This window comes from Protopterus annectens, chromosome 14.part0 (genome assembly GCF_019279795.1).
Source record: "Protopterus annectens isolate FY-2018-M chromosome 14.part0, PAN1.0, whole genome shotgun sequence".
Taxonomy (NCBI): Eukaryota; Metazoa; Chordata; order Ceratodontiformes; family Protopteridae; genus Protopterus; species Protopterus annectens.
This window is the reverse complement of record NC_056748.1, coordinates 1,112,932,553-1,112,952,939: the sequence shown is the minus strand read 5'-3', so window position 1 is coordinate 1,112,952,939 and position 20,387 is coordinate 1,112,932,553. Positions and strand designations below refer to the sequence as shown.

General features: G+C 38.9%; 2 protein-coding genes across 4 annotated transcripts in view; one reads left to right on the top strand and one right to left on the bottom strand.

Moving 5' to 3' along the window:
• The window catches only part of ADAMTS14 (ADAM metallopeptidase with thrombospondin type 1 motif 14), a 1,616,175-nt gene that overhangs the window by 781,644 nt on the left and 814,144 nt on the right, over nucleotides 1-20,387 (bottom strand). The gene's annotated exons all lie outside the window — the stretch shown is intronic.
• The window catches only part of LOC122789441 (speriolin-like), a 230,874-nt gene continuing 229,827 nt past the window's right edge, over nucleotides 19,341-20,387 (top strand). Inside the window, exon 1 of the mRNA XM_044056900.1 lies at nucleotides 19,341-19,585. The gene's annotated coding sequence lies outside the window, so the exon portion shown is untranslated. The remainder of the gene's footprint in view (nucleotides 19,586-20,387) is intronic.

Here is a 20,387-nt window from a genome sequence, read left to right as displayed (position 1 = left end):
TTTAGTCCTGTCTAGGTAAAAACAAATTTGTCTATGTACATCCAAAATATGCAGGCAATACTCCCCTCTGTTAGAATGATTAGGGAAGAACACTAGCAAACCAATAGACTGATTGATAGATAACTCAGAAATGACCTTGGGCAAGAAGGTCGGATTGGTCCTTAATGAAACTCTGTCCTTGTGAAAGAGGAGGTAGGGGGGTTTGATAGACAAGGCCTGTAATTCAGAAATACGTCTGGCAGAAGTAATATCAACTAAGAACAGCATTTTCCATGACAGATACTTTAGATCACAGGCAGATGCAGGCTCAGAGGGAGAAATTGTCAACCCTTGAAGGACTAAGGCCAGGTCGCAAGGTTGAACAGGTTCTCTGAATGGAGGCTTTAGTTGGGTTACACCCTTCAGAAAGGTCTTACAAAGTCTGTGTGACATTAAGGAAGAGCCCTGGAAGCAATTATGAAAATTAGAAATCGCAGCCAAATGAACACGAACTGTGGAGGTTGTTATCCCCAATTTAAAAAGGTCTGAAAGATATTCTAGCATAATAGAAACAGGGGCTGTAAAAGGGTCCATTTGTTTATCTTGTAGCCAGAGAAAAAACCTCTTCCATTTGCTGCGGTATAGTAGTTTGGTGGATGATCTATGAGAGGCAATCAGGATGTCACACTCAGGGGAAGATAGATCATGCTGCCTGGCAATCATTGGAAGTGGATAAACCAAGCTGTCAATTTCAGGCTGGATAAGTTTGGATGAACCAGATTCTGTGGGTGAGAGATCAACTCTGGAGTTGGATTGAGAATCCATGGTCGATCTAGCAAATGGGGCCACAGGAAGGGAAACCAAACTTGTTGAGGCCAATATGGAGCAATGAGGATCACTTTGCTCTTCAACCGATGTGCTTTCTTGAGGAACAGGGGAATGAGGGGTATTGCAGGATAGGCATAAAGCAGACTCGAGGGCCAATCGTGGACTAGAGCATCTCTCAGTCACTGTCCCCAAGGGCAAAGTAGTTGCTGCACTTGTGACTGGACGGGGACACAAATAGGTCACAGCAAGGCTGGCCCCAGCAGTTGAAATTCTTTGTTGACACTAGAGGATTGAGAGACCACTCGTGAGGCTGTAGAATGCATCTGCTCAACTTGTCCACTATTACGCTGGAGCTCCCGGGAATGTGCGTCACTATTAGAAAATGGTTGGAGGCTATCGCCCATTGCCATATTCTCATGGCCTCTTGACAGAGTGGGTATGATCTGGCTCCCACATGTTTGTTGATGTACCAGACTACTGTCATGTTGTCTGACTGAATTGCAATAGTCCTTGATGAAAGGATCGATTGGAATGCTTGCAACGATAGTAGCACTGCCCTCAGTTCTAGGACATTGATATGCAGATGGGCCTACGTCTGTGACCAAGTGCCTTGGACTGTCTTTCCCTGAAATAGCCCTGTCACCCCATCAGGGAGGTGTCCGTGGTAACTGTGGTGTTGGGCTGATGAGGGGTGAAGGGGTGAGACCACTGGTGAGGGTTGTTTGACATCCACCAGAGCAAGTCCTGTTTGCAAATTTTGGTTATTCGAATCAGAAAAGATAAGGGGTGCTGGGATGGGTACCACTGAGTAAGAAGCAGGCATTGAAGAAGCCTCATGTGTAGCCTTGCTATAGGGACAATGGTGATGGAAGCTGCCATTAATCCCAGCAGTTGAAGAATGGATCGAGCTGAGGCTAGATTTTGTGAAAGTATTGCCTGAACCTGCTCTTTGATCCTCTGAATTCTGTGATCTGGTAGAGAGGCTGTACATGTCATTGTGTCCAGAATCACTCCAATGTACTCTAATGAGTGACTCAGAGTAAGGTTTGACTTTTTCTAGTTTATCGATATTCCGATCTGCTGTGCAGTGTTTAGGGTGCAAGTCAAGGTCTGATCCAGTAGACATCTTGTTGGGGCAGTAATAAGCCAGTCATCTAGGTAAGGAAACACCTGGAATCCTTGAAGTCACAGGTGAGCTGTGACTACTGCCATGCACTTTGTGAACACTCTGGGGGCTGTAGAGAGTCCAAAGGGCAGTACATGAAACTGGTAATGACTGGCTCCTGCCCAGAAGCAAATATATTGTCTTGAGCACCTTTCCACCTTTATGTGGTAGTACGTGTCTTGGAGATCTATGGAGCACATCCAATCGTCTTTTTCCAAAAGTGGAAGTATAGACTGAAACGTGACCATCTGGAATTGTTCTATCTTTACAAATTTGTTTAGGGCACTGAGATCCAGAATTAGTCTCCAGTCCCCTGTCCTTTTTGGCACCAAAAAGAATCTTGAATAGAAGCCGGATCCTGTCTGGTCTGGGGGGACGGTTTGGATGATTCTTTTTCAAAGCAGCTCTGATATCTCTATAGCTGTGGCTTTCCTTTGACTGGGTGGTATGTCAGGTAAGCTTCTGGGTAAGGGGAGAGTGAATAAGAAAGGAATATGGTATCCTCTGGTGATGAGCCCTTGTACCCAAGCACCTGTGGTTATGGTTTGCCAGACAGAAGGGTACAAGGAAAAATGACCCCCGAATGCTTCCAGAAGAAAGCAATTGGGCTGCTCCTCAGGAGCACTGATAAGGCTGCCCAGAGAAAGATTCCCCTGGAACCCCAGTTTCGTGGACCTCCCCTAACCTCCACCGCCTATAGGGGAAAACTGGGCCTGAGAGTCACGGAAGGGACCCTGAGACTTTTTGTGCCACATTTTCCCACTCTTCTGATTCCTTGAATAGAACCGCTGAGGAGAAGATAAATGGACACCCATGGCAGATAGGGTCTTACCGTCCTGATCACATCTGGCCAATGTATCTTTTACCTTGGAGCCAAACAAAGTAGTGGTCTCAATAGGGGCATTAAGGAAGGAAGCCTAGAAGGGATCTGCAAAGTCACAAAGGTGCATCCAGGCATGGCGTCTCATGATTATGCCTGCTCTCACTGCTCCCTCAGTAGCACGTGATATCAAATGCATTAAGAAATTGGAAAACGATTCTGGGGTCGCTAATTGAGAGGCCACCTTGTCTCAGACCTCATCAGAAACTGCTCCTGCCAAGGTCTCAGAGAGTTCAGACACCAGGTCTCTCTGTAGCCTCGTGAAATGTGCCAGGTAGTTCAAGGACCTAACAGCAAAGGTCGATGACGCGAAGACTCACTTCCCTAATCTGTCCACCGCTCAGGAATCCTTACTGGGCGAGTGAACAGTCTTGCTCTCCTCTGACAGTTCCTTGTTTGTAACGGCAGCCACCACTATGGCATCTACTGGGAAGCCTTTCGACCAACGGGGGCACTCTTCTGGGGGAAAAAGGATTTTGTCTGGCCTACAAGGTATGGCCTCCACAGAGGCTGGTGCCTTCCACGCTCGCTGCACAATGAGCTTAATGAGCTCATTGGTAGGTGGGGTAACCCAGGAGGTAGGGTGCTGGGCACGAAAAGCCTACAGGAACAAAGACTCCTCTGAGGAAGGGTTAGAGGACTTCCATTCACCTCTCTGCTTTAAAAGTTCGAGAATGTCACCAAAGGAAACCTCATCAGAAGGTAAATGTGGGGACCCCTCCCCATCATCTTAATCTGCGTCTTCGGTCCCTGACTCTTCCGTGGAGTCCATGTACTTCCTCTTACACATAGTCTTGTGGTGGACTTCCTCAGTGGGAGTCTCTGGGGAAGGCTGCAAGGATGGGGTCTCCAGGGGGACAATGGCCTGAGACTCTCGCTCCCAGAGTCAAGGGGTTGTAACTTGAGACAGCTGAGGCTCACAGGAAGTAGTAGTCTCCAACAAAGGTGGCCGAGAAGCAGCGGCCAGTGTCCTCTCCAAGGTCGGGAAGGTCGGCCCACCCACCTGTGGAGGGATGCCTTGAAACCTTCACAGAGGTCGAAGGAGTATAGGTAGAAGTCAGTGGAGAAGGGTGATCAACTCAAGAGGGGAGAGACACTTTTGAAGGGGGAGGAATTCCTCTGGCCAAAAGCAGCTGGTCTATAAGACGCACCACATCATGCTCAGAAAGGCTTCTGGTAGACCTTATTGAAAGCCCTGAAGGCGATTCGGGCCTGTCCAAAAAAGGGCTAGCACAACCACTGAAAGAAGGTGTCTGTATAGTCTGCGCCATTAAAGCCAGCACAGAAGTGATGTGCACAGAAATCAACAGTGTGGAAGATTCCTGCACCAAGAACGGTGTTGTCAAAATTGGAGTTGTCTGCACCGAAACCATCGGCAGCGAAAAAGCCTGCACCAAGGAAATTGTCAGTGCCGTGGGGGTCTGTGCCGAGAAAACTGTTGGTGCCGAAGATGTCTGCACCGAGAATCTGGACAGTGCCAAGGAGTCTGCACCGAGACTTCAGTCAGTGCCAAAGATGACTGCGCCGATATATCAATCGGTGCCAAGAAAGTCTGCACTGAACTAGTCAGTGCCATAGTAGTCTGCACCATGAAGACTGAAGTCTGCATCGAAAGCAATGGTGTAGAGGGACCAGGAGACAAAGTCAAGTGAGTTGGTGCCGAAACAGCCGCTGGCACCAACAACTCTGACAATTTAGCCTTTTTATGTTTCAATTCCTTAGGGTCTCCATAGGGAGATGATGGAAGAGACTTAGACCTTTTATGTTGTTTGAAAGGAGGAGAAGATTCCTACAACACAGAAATAGCCTCGCCGAAAGAGGTCTTCAGGAGACCCTTTAGTACTAGTTTATTTTTACGTTTGTTCAAAGCCCTGGCAGAAAAACTTTTACAAATCTGCCACGGTGGCTTCACTGTGAGATGAGGCACGCCTAAACAGTAAACACACAAGTCATGCATGTCAGAGTGAGGCTGTTTGTGTCTGCACTCCAAACACTTCTTAAAGCCTGGACTCCCTTTCTTCTCAGACATTATATCCACAAAAAATTCAAAAACTAGGCACACACACACACACACACACACACACACACACACACACACACACACACACACACACTGTAGCAAGGCCCAAGTGAGGGCGAGGAAGGACTGCTAACAAAGGTAGTAGAAGATACCAAAAAGGTACAGGTAATAAAGAAAAGGAAGATACGACTTAATAAAGTCAAAAAACTAAGAATTCTGTGAGAAAAAAATCAAAAAACTATCAAAATATACACTTAGCTGGAGAGGAACGGCTAGACATGGCTGAACAGCAACGCGGCAAACTAGATCTGAGGTAACAGGGAGAGGGGCATGATGGGTAAAATCTTAGCTTGAGAGGTTTGTGGCTGACACGAGCTTGAAAAAAATGGCTGGCTCGTTTCCGAGGTCAGAACAGAATCCCAATAGTAAGGAATAAACGAAGATTACATCAGATAATAAGGTTACAAAATTTGTCACCAGCAAACAATACCATACCCACCACTGTATTTCTCTTAAGTCAATGAAACGGCTCGAACTGCTTCACCACTAAGATGACATAGAGCTTATCTCCGCACACAACATTATTCATAAAAATGACAACTGCCCTTTTACTCCTATTCCCCATTCCTATCATCCTAATAGACTGCTGTGATTCAATGAACATCTTAGCATTTAGAAGCCCCACAAATCCTGTGGCCAAAGTCTCTGCTCATACTCTGTCACTCAGAAATGGAGTTATATCCCCCTAACTTACCTCTATAACTTCAAACATCTACTAAAAGGCTACCCAAATATATCTTGGTTTGGCACGTGCACTTCCTCAAGCTGAACTAGCCCCTACCTCCCCTTCCTTCTCGCAACATCCTTCTCTAAACTTAGTCAATCTATTTCTGTGATAAAGGACACTTAAAATAGTCCACACTGTATGAAATTAAGTTGTGAATTTTTTTCTTAGTTAAAAAGTTGATCTTATGATTTAGGTTTTTTAATAACTTCATTTAACTATAACCACATAATGTCAATGTGGAGCTTTCCTCCTCAGGCCTCCACTGAAAATGAGATATTATCCCAGTTGGACTTTCCCAGTAAATGTCAAATAAATAAAATAAAGTAATTTGAAAAGGTGTTATGCTAACAAACAAGGTGGTATAATAAGGTAAGGCTTTGGAGTTGTATTAGTTTGACAGTAACTTCTGTCATGTTTTGTACTTTAATTAAAGTTTTGCATTGGCAATTATAGCTTTCACTTAGTGCAAAAGAAATGGGTCATATTGCTAGATTTGTCACTGGAATGGAATTTTTAAAACTAAACATAACTCAGTCCAGTGCTAAAACTGTATGCGAAGCATCAAGCTAAATTGTAGTTTTCTGAATTAGAAGTTATAATCTCATTGTGAACACAGCATGCAACATTTTATTGTGCTGGGTATGGCAAAGTGACAGACTGACTAGCATCTTCCATACATACATAGAGGTTTTAAATATCTTGGCATGTCTGTGTCAAATGGTGTTTTGGAAATCATGCACTGTTGGGTTATTTTGGTGTTTGACAAATTTAGCTCTAGGAACGAGCTAATTCACAACAAGAAAATTACAAACTACTTTCCAAATATAAATTTGCAGATTTGTTTTATAAAGAAAGAGGATGAGTACTTATTTAAAAACAGCATCTTGTAAAAGCTTTCACCATTCTAAGCTGTCAGCTCTACTACACGGACCAAGCAGATATGCTTTCTTAAGGAACTCTAAAGCTATAAAAAGGTTTAAGATGCTTCTCTTTCTTTCAAGTTTTCTGCTGCGCAATTCTTAATTGCAATAATTTTGTCTTGTTTAATTGACATTAAACTATGAATAGTATAAAGGAATGAGTTACTTTAATGAATGAGTATTTCTGCAGTCGTAAGTTGCCTGGCAGTTTTCTGCCTTGCCAATCACTTTATTTTCTGCTGCTTTGTTATGTCTACTGACCACTCCATTCTATTCCCTTACATTTTACTTCCTTGATGCATAACTGCTATCAATAATGACTGTCTGTATATATTTTCACATCTTCCTTTTCAGACATCTGATGACATAATCATACTTCCTGTAACTTATCTCCTTACACTTTTCCTACGTTCTGCAGATGCTCTCTCTACACTCTTTCACTGTTTGCCTTCCAAACAGTCCTGCTATCCTGTTTTCTGTCTGCCACATTCATTGTTATTTCTCTCCATGTCAAGGACTGCGGTAGCCTCAACCTTAGGCTCACTGTTTATTTGTCAGGTAGGTAACCATTTTATGTCTAATACATTCTGTAATTTTAAGTTCTTCCTCTTCAGATAACACTATCTGTCCATCTCACATCCATTAATATTAGGGAAGTGCCAAATACTAGAACTTACACACAACCTGGAGTTTTTTACTCTTTTAGGACTTACTTCTACCTCCCCCCTGCAGAAAGACAGATCACACATCAGCTTCTTTCATCCATGTTTTTCTTCATCAGGTTGGTAGGTTATGGTTGTTACACTTATAATCTTCTTAACCTGCATCATACACCTGTATGATCACCTGTTTTTAGTGTTCTAATAGCAACATGTAGGGGCTATTGTTTTGAAATAATTTAGCTGTTGCAATAGTTATTAAAGTGTTGCTTTTGCAATATCCAAATATCCAAATCTACAAATGAAATTGAGTTTATTTATACTTATTCTTTTATACATGTTTTTAAATACACAATCCCTGATTCTTTTGTATAAAATACTGAATTAATTTATACCCAGTCAGGAGACATGGTGCTGTTTAAAAAGCTGTCTAGTGATAGGGTTTTTTGATTCTGATGAAGTCTTCTGTATGAAGATAAAAGTGCTTAATTCTTATCCAACTGAGTGACATCTTATTGTATGATACTGCTTTATCATGTGTTCGGCGCTATTAAAGATTTATTATCACCTTTTGGATCAGTGGTTTACTTCACTACACTGTTGTGTGTGTTCGTGTCTGAGGAGGGACAGCCTTTATTGGAGCTCTGCCTGCTAGGTTGTGTTTTACAGTTGTTACACTTGTGTTTCCACGTATTATCGGATATACACATACATACACATGTATACATACATATCTATGAGTATATGACACTTGTATACTCATTATCAAATTACACAAAATCAGCAAAAGTGGTCAATCCAAATATCCAAATTCAATTAAAAAAAAACAGTATTGTTTGGAAAGGGCGGTAGGGGGACAAGCCCTCCTGCACCTCCCATCACACAGCCTGCTAATTATGCATACCATCTCTGAGATCCCTCCTACGGTGAGGTGAGGGAGAACACCACGTTCTCCACAGTTCACAATCTCACACAGAAAACAAGACAAAATGTTTGAGCAGCTGATTTTTGAGCATTCTCAATGGATTTTTTTCCCAGTGCAATGATCGCATGATTTGAATACCTAGATGATATCATACACACACACATATCTATACATATATATAGATGTACACACACACACACACCCACACACACACACACACACACACACACACACACACACACACATATATATCGGATCTATATTATAAGATCGACGGTTGAAAACATCAAACAACATATGAATGATGTCTTCAAATGTCAACCTTATAAAAAGACAAAATAAAACAAGAAAAAAGTACCCTAATGGGTTTAAGCAGGGGGGCAAGCCCCCATGCACCCCCCACACCCCCCACTACTTAAATATACAAACTCTGAGACCACACTACATTGCAGTAAATGGAAATCTCCCTTTACAGAGATTTCCGTTCACATGCTCGAGATTCTGAGCATTCGCTATTCTCATGTTGACAATGTCAGATTCGACACTGTCGGCATTCGAGAATATAATATACACCATATATATATATATATATATATATATATATATATATATATATATATATATATATTTATATATATATATATACCAAACAGAAACCATTGCAAAAAGACTAAAGAACTGTTTAAAAACAAACTTGGCTGAGCTAATGTAGAAGACAATGGACACCAATAGTTGAGCGCATTCATTTTTTAATCAGTTTCTGGACTTCATCAGAATTAAAAAATAAATGAAAAACAACACTACATTACTGTTTAAAAAGAAACAAAGCAATAGTAAGTAAGAACATCTGTTAAAGGAGGAATAGTTAACTATTCCATCTCAGCGCACATTTAATGTTCAGAGTATCATTAAGGCCTGGGGTGGCTTCTGCATTCAGCAGAAGTTGCCAATTAAGTTCACGCATTTCTAAGTAAGTATCAAGGTTCCCTACAAAGGTGTCAACCTGTTCACCAACTGGAAATGTAAACAAATTGAAATTGGCACACTGAGAAACATGTTTGGCTAGTGCATTCATACAGTCAAGCTATCTAATGGCAATGTTTTTTGTGTGTGTGTGTGTGTATGTATATATATATATATATCTATATATATATATATATATATATATATATATATATATATATATATATATATATATATATCTGGGTCTACTTCAGTAGATAGAACATATTACAAGTTCAAACCACATATGGCCAAGACCATATGTTCGAACTTGTAAATGTTCGATTGGACTGAATGGAGATCTCCGTACAGTGCGGAACAGAAAGATTTTCCTTTTCCACAATGTAATGCAATCTCGGAGTTGGTATATTTAAGTAAGGGGGGTGTGGGGGTGCAGGGGGGGCGTAGCCCCCCTAGTACAGATGTTTCATTTTGTATTTTGTTTTATCTTTTTTTACTTCAGTGTTGGAACTATTACAAGTTCGAACATATGGTCGCGACCACATGTGGTTCGAATTTCTAATATGTTCGATCTACTTACGTAGATATATATATATACACATATATATGTATTATTATTTTTAAGGTCCTCTAAAGCTGTATTTACCTGGATCCATGCTTGTTTGTTAGTACACTGGAAGATAACGTCTGGCCTTGTTTTTCTACCTGACTTTTCTTCACTATACTGTGCTGTATGTAGCCCTGATGGCTAATCCCTGCACCTTGTTATTCTTCCAATCACTGTTGCTGACCTCAGCCTACTGACTTACATTGTCGTCTGTTTTATCTGGTGTCCTGCTTTTGCCTTTCAAACTACATTACATGTCTTCACTGTTTTCTCTGTAATAGCAATATGCATGGATGCTGTGATCTCTAATTCTGCTAACTGCCTCATATTCCTGCTTTTCAACAATACCTCTTTCCATATCTTTGCTTGTGATTGTGCATATTATCTTTTTAACATACTGCTTCTCATACACACACACACACACACACACACACACACACACACACACACACACACACACACACACACACACACACACACACACACACACACACACACACACACAGAGTGTCATCTGCTATTCACTTTATAGTTCACCTTTTTTTCAAGTTATTCCCAGTAGTGCAATGACAAATCAACATCTGACTAATCAAGACAGCTTCATTGAACCTCATCAACTAAAATCAATTGCTTCATTTGAGACCACTAATTAATTTCTGAGACCACCTCTAGGCATGGATTTTTCTATCCCTAAAAGATGAAATGGGTAAATGCTTTATTTAAAATGTGGAGGGCACTGGGGAATATCTCTCATATGCGGTGTGAAAGGTTATCCTTCAATATCTGATCTGTGGTATAATAAACCTACTACTTCTTTCATCAAACAGTACTTTCAGCTGAAGTATTGTAAAAGCACTAACTGCAATGAGTTCTACATTGACGGATAGTTGTGCAACCCTTAGAACTCCTCACTAATTCATTTCATACTCTTGAATTTCTTCAAACTTTCCTTTGGAACTGCCACATATTAATGCTCCCACCCACTTCACTGCTTTTCTTTCATATACCCCGGTCTCCTCTCACTATTCCTTTAACCTCATCTATGTTCTCCTACCCTCTCTGATGCTTTTGTCCACTCTGTTTTTCAATCTGTGTTTTGTTTATTCATTGGACATACTCTCATGGCTGCTGTTACACTTTACAAATGTTGTGCCACACATGGGTACATCTCAACTACAGCTGTCAGTCCTTCTCGTAGAGTGGCCTGGCTTGTGGTTAATTTCACTTCCTGTTTTAGTACTTCAACCCATCTCAGTCAGCTGATCCCATCATGTCACATGACTTCCCCATTTCTCTTCCTTATTTTCCATCTTACTCCTCTCACTTTATGCTCCAGCTCGTTCTCATTTGATCCCTATCACCTCCCAATTGTAATGGCTCCATCTGTGTTTAAACCTTATTTTGCTCATTTTCACTGCACTGGTCACTTTAAATTTGATGGAACAAAACAAAACAATTTACCTCTACAGTTTGCCCTTTAAATACGGTTAGAATTCTTCCTTTACATCCTTTAAACCTTTTCTCCACCTGTCTCATTTACTCTAAAATACATGAATGGATTCACTCTGCACTCTATAATTATTTTTCCTTGCTTCTTACATACATGCAAATACCTTTGGCACGGGCAATAAAGCCATTCTTGTCTGTGAATGTATGAAAACAGTCATCCCATAATAAGCGCCAAAGCTGTTTTTAAAACTAACTAAACTAAAGGGTAATTTAATATAATTTGGTAGTCTATGCCAAGCGTCATTTATCCTGCACAATCTCTTACAGCAGTTATCAAATGCTTCTCTGCTACTCTTTGATTACCACAAGGATTCCCAGGCATAGTTGCCTTAAAAAACCCTATATACTGAAAAAAGATCTCCTCTTAAATATCTATATGAAACATTGTACAAGGTCAGATATTTTAATATTTCATAATTACATAAACTTTCACATCCATGGATTCAGTTTATATATTTCGGCCGTCTTCTTTCCAATCTAGACATTTTTTGTACGTTTTACACAATATTATTCCATACTGTAGTTTGAATCTAATGTAAATTACAAACAATGATTTTATCATTCCTGATTCCCATCTTATTATGTAGCTTAGTGTTATAACTATCATTATCCAACTGGTAGATATGATCAGAAAAAACCCAAAGCTGAATCTACCCATATACCCAGGTCCTTAAATGAAGCAACAGTTTCCATCACTGTCTGCTGTATTAAATATTTTCTTTTAATTCTATGCTCTATGCTTACTTTTTTATGTACTTACCAACATATTTTTCTCCTGGGCCCAAATGGTCAATTTAGTCTAGATGTTTTACAGACATACCATATCTACAATGGATGTAATCAGATTTCCCATTTTCAAGTCATTTTCACATCAGATGAATGAAAAACAAAAAGGATGCAATATAAACACATATGGGCTCAGCTCCAGCTCTGTGGCATATAGGCATGGAGCCCTGCCTAGGACCTACATGGTCCAAGATCGACTAACGACTCAGTAACAGGAAGGTTAGGTGAAGGAAGAGCAGGAAAGAGTGTCTTTACTGGTTTGCCCACTCTGGAAGGGAGGGAGGAAGGAAGGAAGGAAAAGGTTTTTGCCTGTGATAAAGAAACATCCTCAGTGCCAAAATCATGAGGCAGACTGCCATTGAAACTATTGCACTGGGGGGAAGGGGCAGAGCTAACTGATGTTCATTGTGGTGAAGCAGGTGATGTCACTAGCTCCACCCAGTTAGGGCATACAAAAAAAATTCTCTGGTGTACAGAATGAACATATTTCAGCTGCTCCACTCCACTTCTCATGCCTAACCCAGTCACAGACCACAGTACCACCCCAAACCTCCTTCTCTTTCTGTGATTGTCAGCTGGTGGGCATGCAGATGGTGGAAAAAGTATGGGCCCAGTACAGAGCCCTGTGGAACGTCCTGATTGTAACCTAGAATTGTACCTATCCTGTTATGGTATATACTTTCTATATCCTATCTATAAGCTATCCATCTCTCCTCCTCCTCTCTATTTTATTAGTATTACATTAATACTTCACTGTTCTAATTTATTGATTAGTGTTTTATGGATGACCCTGTCAAAATCCCATGTTAGGTATACACAAACTACACTTTTCCATTTACAGCTGTTATTAATATTATAGAATATCATGTCACAGGTAGTTACATGCCTATTTTCAACATACTTATGCTGATATATGAGGTTCATGTCCTAACCTGTCCAATTTTGACAATAATTTATATAAAAAAAAACTTTCTCTGTTACTCTAATGGTAGTGCAGTAATCACAACTAACCAGCTGCAGGTAGTATCCGGGAGAAATAATTCACAGAAAAGAAAAAAGTGGAACACAGAGAGAGTAAGCTATATATTATCAAAATCAGAATGTAAAGTATCAACATATTACATTGCTTACAGTAGCAATTAATAGCTGTAGAAACAATTATGAAAGAAATGTGCATTTTGCAATTCTATATGCTTATATTTTATGTTTACACTGTGGTGGAATTGCTGTCTGGTACTGATACTTAAATGACCTAGTCCACAACCGATATAACGGTACTACAAGTTGACGTATTCTCAACTCATTCATACTAATTTCATTCCTTCTGTGCACTTTACTGGCTCCACTTTGCTTAGCACTTTGGCAGTGTACTCTGATTTAATTTCAGTATTTTAAGTTAGATGGACGCTATTATCACAAATTACCTCACCCTTTGTGAAGCCAAACTGTTGCATGAGATTTTCAAACTATTTCTACAGTCTGTTGTGTAAGAGAAAAACATTTTAGAATCTTTACACAGTTTAACTCTTTGTCTTTAGTCATGCCATACATATATATAAATATGTATATATATATATATATATATATATATATATATACATATATATATATATATATATGTATGTATGAAACTGTTTTCTAATATTATTAATTTTCCTCAATATGTTCCTGATCTTGTCTCACTGAATTTGTCTGACCAATTTATTTATTTCAGTTTTCAAAGCTATAGGTCAACCATGATTCCATTTTCTTTTATGTTTTATCTCTCATCTTAATTATCTTGTTATTATGAAAATATATCCTCTTCACCTTGTGTGCCTAGATCCTGATTTTATACATTTTCTCAATTTTTTTATATTCTAACAATTTCCTTTTCAAAACTTGAAGCATTCCTTCTGCCATCTTTCCTATCAATGTATTTCTCAAATTATTTTTTACACAGTAACTGTTTCACTTCCATATAGTGCAACCATAGAATCATAACATGTGCAAGATGACTGGTCCACATGCACTTTTACCACCTGTCAGTACTCAGCCTTAGCACTTAACCTCCTTTTTGAAGGACCAATGGCGAATCATACCAAGGGTGAATTTATGAATATCCATCTAAGTGTCTAATTCTTTCTTAAAGGAACTTGGTGAATCATATTGCTTCAGCTGTTGAGGTAGTTTGTTTTAGAGAAGAGATAGTTACTGCATGACAAATCTGTCTCTCTATGGTGATTTGTTTCTTGGCTGAAAGAAATTCAGATATCTGGATCAAGTGCTCACTAGACTGTTGATCTACAGAGCAATAAGAGATCTTACACAGCTGGATCCACAATGGTCTAGAAGTCAAGGCACAGATTACTGCTAAGGAGTCCATAAGGCACTGAATACAGGGACAAGGCCTCCAGCCACTCTTGGTAGCGCTGTCCATTACGGCCATGAACTTCTTTGGCAGGTACCTTTGGGGCCTGTCTGTATACTTCATATGTTTAGTAAGATACACCCTAAAGAGGGCATTGTATTCCATGGCAGGCCTAATCAGTGCTGAATATAGAGGGCAAGGACTTCTTTGGATCTAGAGTAAATACCCTTTGGATCATCTATGCCAGAAAGAAGAATTTCCTGATCTTCATTCCAACATGAGGATCAAATGACATTGAGTTAAATACTCATGTGCCAAAGTGCCTCACAACATCTTCATTTTGGAATGACATTTTTTACACTATAAACTGTGGAAAGGGCTTCTATGCTAAATGTAACAGTACTGCATTCTTCAGCAGTTAGTTTTAGCCCATTTTCTGTGCACTAGCTATTTACATGTGTAAGTTCATTTTGCAGCTTTTAAGCAGTTAACCAGAGCTCAAATCACACTTGACTGGATAACACTCGCTTTATTCCAAACCGTAAAAACAACAATAACTAATTGTTTCCATACAAAATCCATGGACTTCATCAGAGTTAATGCTGAACAATTGATTAACAGTTTAAATACCAATTGGAATACAAAACAACTAATAAAAAGCACCACCACACAAACAGAAGCACAGTCGATGTAATTTTAAAGGAGCACACAGAGATTGTACAATGGTTTTACAACTTCTATCCAATGGATCAATATCTGTTACTTAAGACTATCGGTAAATGGAGAAACTTCCTGCAGAATATCATAAGAGTCCGTGCTGACACCACCTGCATTCTCATTATTTATTAACGGTATCCCTTGGGACCTCCCGACACTTGACTAATAATGTATATAGTGGTAACCAGGCATGGGAAATCAACTCATGATATTTCTACCAATTTACTTATTGATTTTCAAGTACTTTGGAACTGGTTAGCTAATAACAAATATGTTGCAAATGCCAGCAAGCCTACGGTCATGCTGTTTGCCATATGACACAGCGGAAAGGATTAAATGTGCCCATTTCCCTGTTCTCACTGATGTCTTTTTTAACATTTTGCTCACAACTACCTCTCAAAGATACTCAAGAATTGTCTTAGATCCTTCCCTCTCTCTCTCTTTTACTCTTCATGTAGAAACCTGGGGTAACAAAGTTCTAGGGCAACTTAAAGCAGCCTATGCAATATCCAATATCCTCACTCGCTGCTTAAAATGTACTCAATGTACTCTATGATCGAATAAGGACCGCCACATATTGTTGCAAACTCAGCTGCTAATATCACATTATTGTAAACCAAAAAGATTAAAATACTTCACTTCATCAACCAAGCAAACAATAGAGAGTAGCACAGTGCTACAATAAAAAAGGTAAATTGGCTTCTATTGTCAACAGGAAGTGTAGCACTGCTTAACACGCTAACGTACAAGCTCCTTAATACTGAATATGGTCCCTCCTTACAGGATAGACTCTTTTAATAGAGATTGTAATAATATTCCTACAAATACAGCCAACACTCAGTTAGCTAGACCCTCTTACAAATTAACAACTACTGAAAAAGCCTTCTCTATAAAAAGCACCCTCCAGATGGAACAAATTCGCAGAAGAAATAAAACAGGTTAATGAACTTACTAGCTTTGAACTACACCTAAAAAACTATCTAACTTACTAGCTTTGAACTACACCTAAAAAACTATCTGATAAAACAGCATACTAGGGCTAGAACACACCTATAAGGTAAGGAACAATTATCTATCCCACCTGCTGGCTTAACACTAATTCAGCTGTTATATTATTCATTGAAGTGCTTCTTTGGAATTAAACTGTAAGCAATCTGCTTTACCGTTAATAAACCCACCTACCTGAAAATTCAAAATTACCTTTTCTTAAGTGGAAATGCAGTACTCTGCTGTATCTATAACTATGTTACTGCCAGTGTCAATGTAAACTACTATGTAAATAGTTCTACATTCTGTTTCAGGTTTAGTTGCATAATCCGGCCACTCTGCCCCAGGTCATGACTGAAAAAGGTCCTTGAAGTAGTTCACGTCCCTGGTTAACAAATATTAAATAATCAACCAAATATTATATAAATATTAAATAAAATAACCAACTGCAGAAAATAAGGAGGCACAGTCACGGCTGATATATCCAGGATAAAAATCTGTATTCCAGTGCACAAACACAAGCGCTTTCACCAAATAGGCATCATCCGGTGTAACAATTAGCACAGAAGAAGCACACACCTTTATAGCTCATGTGAAAACATGACAACACTTAAAGACATAGCCTATAAAAACTAAAAAATATATCTTTGAATACAGATTAAAAAATATACCATATATACAACAGCATTAAAAAATCATTCATCTTAAAAATATAACCAGATAAAAATATAAATACTATCTACCTCCTTAGAGGTCTTAACTTGAGTTTGGGTTTCAGGGGTATGGACTCATTAAGACCATGTCCAGCATCACGTCTTAACCTGACTATCCAGGTAGATTCAAGATCTTCAGTTTTATTGCATATATCCCCTAGCCTAACATAACTAAAAACATAAATTTGTGAGTAGGGTCAGTATTCATCATGTGTTTAGCAAATGCATTAACTCTCCTGCCCTTATTAATGTTAAAAACGTGCTCCCTGATACGTTCCTTAAAGGAACAATCTGTTTTTCCTATATAAAACATTCTACATTGTGTCCAGTGAGCTAAATAAACAAGATGTGCTGTATCACATGTAGCACTGACTCTAAAATTATAAATCTTACCGCAGTCAGGGTGCTAAAACTCTGAACTGGTATCAATATAATCTCACCAATTGCAGTGTCCACAGGGTCTAGCACCTGGACAGTTCCCAGAACTAATAACATTCCTCAGGTAACATAACCTGCGCTTCAAAGACCTATTGTTCTCGAACAAAAACCTAGGTTCAACATCTATCAGTTTAGCTATCTCATCATCAGTAGTGAGCACATTCCAGTGTCTTCTAATAATATCTGTATACTCACTAACATCGGTAGCATACTTTATTTTAAAACGTAAACCTTTGCTATCATATCAATCTCTCCCTTTGCCTCTTGGTCTACTTCCAGAAGAAAAATAAGGCCTCGCTTGATGTTGCCTCTTGTCAACAGCCTGAGCTACATTACTAAGAATGAGCTCATCTTCATAACCTCTGTCTTTCAAATTACTTATAATTGTGTCAACTTCTACTTTAAAATAATCCTCTCTAGCATTAAGTCTGGAGGCTCTATAAACCTGATTAGACACCACATTCTTGAAGACATAAGACGGATGTAAGCTGTCCCTATGTAGAAGGTGGTTAACATAACAATCCTTCTTATGCAACTTGGTATAAACTTCACCCGCACCATCCCTGGCAACAGTTAAATCTAGAAAGTCAATAACAGTTGGGAGGATGGCCTAATGGTTAAGGTGTTTGCCTTACAAACACAAGGTGCAGGGTTTGAGTCTCACACGGGATAATTGGCTTGCTTAATATGGCTCGCAAGGGCAGTTACCTTAGTACTAATCTATGAACCTATCAGTGTACGAAAACTTCTTGGTAAATTTCAAATAACATGTACTGGTGTTCACATATTCCATGAAAGCTTGAAAAGTACCAACGTCACCATCCCAAAAAATAAACAAGTTATCCACAAATCTTCTAAGAAAAAGAATGTTGTTTCTATGTGGACCTTTTAAGAGATGCTCTACTTCCCAAATGACCATAACTGCATTGGCGTAGCTATTGGCACATGACATGCCCATAGCCACACCATTGCACTGCCTGTATACCTGGTCACCAAAAACAAACAGATTGTGGTCAAGAACAATCTCCAATAATCTAGCCAACAAATTAACATCTTTCACATTATACTCTGAATATTCCCTCAAAAACAAAAGTGTATTGTTAATACCTTCACAGTTAGATATTACCGTGAACAATGAAACTAGATCCATAGTAACAAGTAAAAATTCCTTAATCTGATAACTCGAGATAAAACCATATAAGTCACTCAAAAAGTGCTCAGTATCCCTCAGTACATGATATAATTTGTTCAAACTAGGTCTCAAATACTTCTCTATGTAAATAGATAGGGGCTCAGTGCACCAATGTCTACCTGAAACGGTTGGTCTTAAAGGTGGATTGTGACCATCCTTATGTATCTTTGGTAAACCCTGAATAAATGGTAAGGTGGGTTTGTCAACATACAAATATTCAAACAGTTTCTCATCTGCCAAGTTCAATTGAAAGATGCATTTCACTGATATCTGCACGTTATAAATGAGAGTATTAACTTGTGTTAGAGACACCTTCTCATAAAAATTAGAATCACTCAACATTTCTAACATTTTACAATCATACCACTTTTTGTCCAATATTACAATCGGTCCACCCTTGTCAGCCAGCCTTATAACAATACTATTGTTGTTTTCCAAATCTCTTAACGTTTTAGCCTCCTCCCTAGACAAATTGTGCCTATTACAATGATGTTTCCGTCTGTCCTGTTGCATAGTCAAACTATAAATATACTGTATGCAAAGCTTCTTAAAATCTGTCACTAACGAATTCACCTTGGGTACAAAAGTACTGGGATTGCTAAATACATTTCTCATGCCACAATCAGTAGTCTCAGAGTCTTTAAACAACAATTTCAAAGATAAATTACGCACAAACATTTTAACATCAAAAATCACATCAGTATAATCAGATCTTTTTACTGGTATACACAAAAGTCCCTTAGACAAAACTTTAAGTTCATATTCAGTAAGCAACAAGCTGGATAAATTCCAAACTAATCCCTTTTGGCATTCATAAATGCTTTCTTTATGCTGTTTTGCGTATGTACAGTACCTTCTAATTTTCTTTTGTTGCGACTCCAACTACGGCCTCTCTGTTGCTCTCTGATATATATGTAACTCTACTCCTTGACAGGGAGCGGAAAATTCCTTATTCTGATGACTGGAGATAAAACCATACAAGTCACTCAAAAAGTGCTCAGTATCCCTCAGTACATGATGTAATTTGATCAAACTAGGTCTCAAATACGTAAATATGTAAATAGATAGGGGCTCAGCACACCAATGTCTACCTGAAACGATCGGTCTTAAAGGTGGATTGTGACCATCCTTATGTATCTTTGGTAAACCCTGAATAAATGGTAAGGTGGGTTTGTTTTTTAATGCTGTTGTATATATGGTATATGTTTTTAATCTGTATTCAAAGATATATTTTTTAGTTTTTATAGGATATGTCTTTAAGTGTTGTCATGTGATTTTTTACATGAGCTATAAAGGTCTGTGCTAATTGTTACACCTGATGACGCCTATTTGGTGAAAGCGCTTGTGTTTGTGCACTGGAATAAAGATTTTTATCCTGGATATAACAGCCGTGACGGTGCCTCCTTATTTTCTGCAGTTGGATATTAGTTCTTTTGAGACACAGTTTTTGAGCCTCTTTGTGGTAACACTTTTATTGTTTTTTATTAAACAAAATAAATTGACTGTAATTTATCTATCTTTCTGAAAAGTTGTGTACTTAAAGTCTCAGCAAAAAAGAGTCGTTATGCACAGTACAGCTGGTGACACTGTGAAAACAATTTTCCATTCTCAGTAGTAATTTAATAATGTTTACAAATTACATTTAAAAAAACTGTTCTTCAAAAGTAAAGAAGCTATACAAATGTGACTGCCCCTTTTAAAATTAAATGCAGAAGATTACTATCCCAGTGTGGTGTTAGCAGTGAACCTCAAAAACATTTGTAATTTAGCCCTCTCAAAATCTCTCTCTCTCTCTCTCAATGAACATATAAATGTTTAATTCCATTTTTATGATTTACATGTGCCTTACACTGTGCTAACTTGACAGAATATTTCCCTGCTCATAACTACACTCTTACTGTATTCTCCTCTCCGCCAAGCTGCCTAAATATTAACCTCTGTGAAAACAAATGCAATGCTGTT